Below are 5228 nucleotides of genomic sequence, written 5' to 3' on the forward strand. Positions count from 1 at the left end.
CCGCGCCGCAGCCCGGCACCCGGCGCACCTGGCCCTCGGGGCCCGGCCCGCCTGCCCACTGCCCGCCCTCGCTCGCGTCCCGAGCCCGACGCCCCCTCACAACTTCGGGCTGGGGAGGGGACCCCGGACGGGGCGACCGGGGTCCGGGAGTGGAGAATACGAACCGGGCACAGCGGAGGCCGACCGCTTCCTCCCGACCGGCAGGCGGCGGGGCACCCTCGGGCGTCCCTCCCTCCCGCAGCCGCGCGCAGCTACCCGGAGCGCGGAACCTCGCCCCGGGTCAGCCCGCTCCGCGCCCCTGCCCCGCCCGCTAGGTCCGACCCGAGCGCTCCCTGCCTCCTGATTGGCTACTCGGGAGCGAGTGGGCGGAGAGCGGGCCGCCGCCTGCCGGGCTGGGGCGGAAGAGGCGCGCGCGGTCTGCCAGTTTTGTGACGTCATGGAGGTCAGACAATCCCTTCCATTCGGCGCCCCCGCCCGTTGGTTCCTGGTGGCTGCCCACGTGACCGCTCTCGGCTGCTGCGGCGGATGGACGGTGGATCTGAGCCGGGCTCGGGAGATGCTGGCCGTGGGGTGGGACGTGGTGCTGGCTGTGCTGGCCGGAGGAGGAGGGAGCGCCGGGCTGGTCCCAGCGTCTCAGCACGGGGGATGGGGGGCCCCATGGCCGGGCGGCTCCCCGCCGGGCGGGCTTCCGCGAATCCCTGGCACCTTGGTTGGGGACGCTGGAGCCCTAGGCCGGCTTGACAGCCGCTCTGTGCCGGCTGTCCGGTGGAGCGGCGCCCAGCCCAGCGGGAAACCAAACTTCCCGCAGCCCTTCTCCGCCTGCGATGTAAGGCGAGACAGCGAAATTCAAGTTTGTCTCTTTTTTCATTGGCCCACCACAAGTTGCAGATTAAAGGAACATGAGTTCGGCTGTTCCCTGTTGCATGTCTCAGTCCCAGGGAGAGAAAGCTGGCCGGATCAGCGTTGCGCGGCAACTTTGAGGAAAGAGTTCTTTCCCGTGGGGAGCAGGTGTGTGGCCAGCTGCCTTGAAGGACTTCTAATCAGGATCATCTGTCTCATTTGTCCTGAGTGGTTAGAGGAGAAGGGGTAGGATGCAGCCTACTAAAGTGTGGAGCGCCCTTCCAGGCCGTCCTGTGATGGCTGCGTTTCCCTACCGGGAGACTGAGCTTCTGCCTGTGAGCTGAGGTTAGGCCGAGGGTATCACTGCTCTTCCGTGTGACTACAGACACAGAGCACTTCACTTACCTCCATCCACGCTTATCTATGGGACAGTGGCTTCACTTCCTGCCATTCACACAGATCCCAACTAATGTCCTCTGGAAGTTTCCTTGGAGGTGTCAGGTGGTCATTGCACTTATCCTGCTTAATGTTAAACTGAAGAGTTGACCCTGATTTCTAATCTTTAGTTCTTTACTAGCCTGTCAGTTTTCCAAGTTATGTGGACTCGATTGTCATGTTAGCAATATTGTGCAGTTGTTAATCCTGAATTATCTGATTTATGTAAGAAAGGAAAAGATGTACCCAAACGGGTTATACAGAATTCCTGGATCTTTCAAGCTGCCTCTTCTATCTTCTAAACAAATTAGTCTTTTGCTAGCCTCAGGGAACTTGTGGCTAGACTTCTGGCCCCATCTTGCTTTACATAAGTACATCTACCTCACCCTGTCCCTAGTTGTGCTTCCTGTAAATTTGCAAGTACCTTTTTTTTTTTTTTTCATTTTCTGTTACTTCATTTGTTTTATCTGCCCCCACCCCACTCCACCCCACTCCCGACTTGTGGCAGCAGCATAAACTGGTACATAGCACAATAACTAAGAAAATTGCTGGAGTCAGACTGCCTCAGATTTCCCTCTGCAGCCTACTGTATGGTCTTGGACAACCTGTATTGTGCTTCAGTTCCCTCATATGTGAGATAAAAAATAAAAAGAGGAATAATTGACAAGGCTGCATTGAATTGACATATGTATATCTTGCTAGAAAATTGACTGTTATAGGCATGTCAGATCAATGTTTTAGGTTAAGGACTTTAGTACAAGAGGCTGAGGTCCCAAAGGACAGAATATTCTGTAGCTATAGTCTTAGTTGTTGTTTGGTGCTTGTTTTTGAGACAGGGCTTTACTATGAAGTTCAGGCTGACCTTGGACGCAGTATATAGCCAAATCTGAACTCTCAGCAGTCCTCCTTCCTCAGCCTCTTGAGTGCTGGGACTACAGGCACCACCACTTCTGGCCTTAAAACTAGTATTATTAAAAGAATGAAGAGTCTTGGAACCTCAGGTGATGAGTTTCAATTCATGATCTCACTGCCTGTGAGCCCACTGTGCAAGGGTGGATGCCAAGGCCGGCTCGTGAGTGGGTTATTAAGGCTTCCTGCCTGAGACCCTATGAAAGAAGTTCCTAGTAGATTTCCCTGTTTCTGTAAACTTTGTCCTAAAAATTATCGATAGAAAATAGTCTCCAAAACCTACACATCCATCAGAGATAACCTCATCAGAATTATCATGGCAGCATATACCCTTATTCCACACTGATATTGCCATTGTTTGGAGCACTATTAAAATTCTTTTTTCAATTTGTTTTCAAATCTGCATAGCAAACTCCAACTTGTTTTATTATAATCAGTTCTTTAGTTTTATAGCAGAATAGTATTGATTGTCCCATTTTATTGTTATTCATTCTGAATGCCCTAGCTATTTCTGAAAGGAATACCCACCCAAAAAAAAAAAAAAAAAAAAAAAAAAAAAAAAAACATCTGATATTTGCCACCACAAAATATAATCAAAAAAACAATTCCAGTTAAAAACAAGAACAAGGCCAGGCCAGAGGGAAGTGAAGGTGGGATTCAAAAAAACCTCTTCCAGGGCTCCGCGACTGATATCTCTGCAGGGGCACCAGAAGTTTATTTACTGCACACACGTCACTGAATTATGTAACATTACAACTAGGGAACAAAATGAGGCATCAAGATTGAATGCCAGAGTATTTCTGGAATCAGTATAACGCCTCTCCAAAGTGATGGATTTGAAATAACCTCATTTAAAGGTATAAGTTTTGTTCTCTAGTTGTAACATTACATAAAAAAACCTTGTTCTTGTTTTTAACTGGAATTCTGTTTGACCACTAGCCTTGAAAGCTTTATTTGTTACCATGTGACCTGTGGCCAAGGCTAAGGCAGGACCGTGAGTTTGCTGTTCTAAGCTCACAGATTGTTTTAGCCATGGGAACACCTGTTGATACATCATCATTGAAAAGTGTTGAAAAGTAGCATTGAAACAACCCAGGATTGCTGTAGAGAAGGAACAGGCAAGGAGGGAGAAGGATGCTTCATTAATAGTGTGATCCAACGACAGCACTAGGCAAGAATACCTGCTTTGTCTACACACGTGCTTTCTGTGATATTAAAACTAACATGACTTTTAATATTTAGTCATTCTCCAATAACTAACATAGAAATAAGAAAATGCTCAAGCAGAGTGACCTGGTAGTATAGGAAGATGAATAGATTCTTAGGGGGTATTGGAGATTAGCTTGGGCAGCATACAGATGATCCAGTAGTTTCAGTGATGCCAGCCAGGAAGCTTAAAATAGACCTGCAAGTGGGGCTGAGATGCTATTAGTGTGCTCATTGCTGACTTACTGTGCCCTTTGCCAAAATCAGTAGTCGGTTTGCCATATTTCTCCTTAGCTCCTATTTCCCTACAGGATTCAGCTAAGATATCAGTGAGCAATTAGTAAGTAAACCATCTGTGTTCAGTTGCTTCTTTAAAATTAACTTACTCGGAGCTATGCTGTGAGTTGACAAATGATCTACTCAGAAGAAGCAGAAGGTGTCTTGTGGCTCATCTGCTTCCGACCAGAGGCTGCTCCTGGTGCTCTCAGATTTGTCTCATTTTCTATTTGAAATGTGTTCTCATCAGATTTCAAAAATCAATAGGACAAAACAGAGGAAAAATAAAACAAACTTCATTGTCTTGCAAAATTAGGGAAAGAATTCTTTTGCCTGGCAGGATATTTCTGCTTATTCACTGACAGGACAAAAAAAGTAGGTATGTGGGGTTGCTTAATTACTAGGTTGAGGTCCCTTTAGTAAGAAGACTGAGTACCTGTGGGCCTGTGTGAGCGGTACTTAGAGATGCTTGTGGATGTACAGTGGAGTCACTCCCTAATAAATTCTTCAAAAGCTGAAAATGTATTGAACACCCCTAAACTTACTGAACATCCTAACTTGACGACATCATGCCTTGAGTATCAGCTGTTTCCTCTCATGACCATGCAGCTCACAGAAAGCCTCTCTGCCATTGCCCACCACTGAGAGTATTGTACCACTGTTACGGTTTGTATCTAGCTGTCCCCAGAAGGACTCGTGCAGTCATGGGGCAGGCTTCTAGAGTTTGTGATTACATCATGACCCAGTGAGGGATTATGGGTGTGAGAGCCACGCCAGCCCTGGGGCAGAGAGCCTGAACGCAATATAAGGAAGGGCTGTATGTCTGGATCTCTGCCACTGCTCTTCTCTTTTAGCTCTTGCTGTTTTGCTGTTGTCTGCCACCAGGAACTACTGCCTCTTGCCATGTGCCACTCTGCCTTGGAGCCAGCCAAATATGGATTGAAACCTCCACAAACCATCAGCAAAATAAACTTTTCTTTCCTTCATTTTGGATGTCAGGTATTTTGTCCCAGCAACTATAGAAGAGTAACCATGACGATCACATACCCTGAGTCCACACAAAGATCAAAATTCCAAATTTGAAATATGGCATCTACTAAGTCAATCACTTCATGCTATCATAAAATGTAAAAATCGTAAGTTGAACAACAATAAGGTAAGAAGCATCAATATTTCAAAAGTCCCTGTTTGTTATGGCTTGCGTCTAGTTGCCCCCTTAAGACCTCACGCAGTCCTGGGGAAGATTCTGGGGCCTGTAATCGATTCTTGATCCAATGCTGGGTTATGGATGTGAGTGCCCTAGAGCAGATACTGTGCATTACAACATGAGGAGGGGAGAGAGGCTAGCTGGCTGCCTGAGCAGCTGCCACTCCCTTTGCTCTCTGCTCCCAGCCACTACTGTGAACTGTTGCCCTGAGCCCTGTGCCACTCCACCCTGGAGCCAGCTGAGTATGGACTGAAGCCTCCACTAACTGTGAGCTAAATAAACCTCTCCTTTCTACATTTTGGGTGTTGGGTATTTGTCCCAGCAATGACAGAAGGGTAATTAAGACACTGTTAAC

General features: G+C 47.7%; 1 protein-coding gene across 3 annotated transcripts in view; it reads right to left on the reverse strand.

Annotated features, from left to right (window-relative positions):
* The window catches only part of Pdp1 (pyruvate dehyrogenase phosphatase catalytic subunit 1), an 18467-nt gene extending 17470 nt beyond the window's left edge, over positions 1 to 997 (reverse strand). The window contains exon 1 of one of the 3 annotated variants that reach the window (XM_023701346.1): positions 877 to 997. The gene's annotated coding sequence lies outside the window, so the exon portion shown is untranslated. Of the gene's footprint in view, positions 1 to 164; positions 302 to 876 lie in introns of those variants that run through there. The other 2 variants (XM_023701344.1, XM_023701345.1) reach the window with 2 other exon arrangements.
* Positions 998 to 5228: the final 4231 nt, after the last annotated feature.

This window comes from Octodon degus, unplaced genomic scaffold (genome assembly GCF_000260255.1).
Source record: "Octodon degus isolate 3935 unplaced genomic scaffold, OctDeg1.0 scaffold00134, whole genome shotgun sequence".
Classification (NCBI taxonomy): domain Eukaryota; kingdom Metazoa; phylum Chordata; class Mammalia; order Rodentia; family Octodontidae; genus Octodon; species Octodon degus.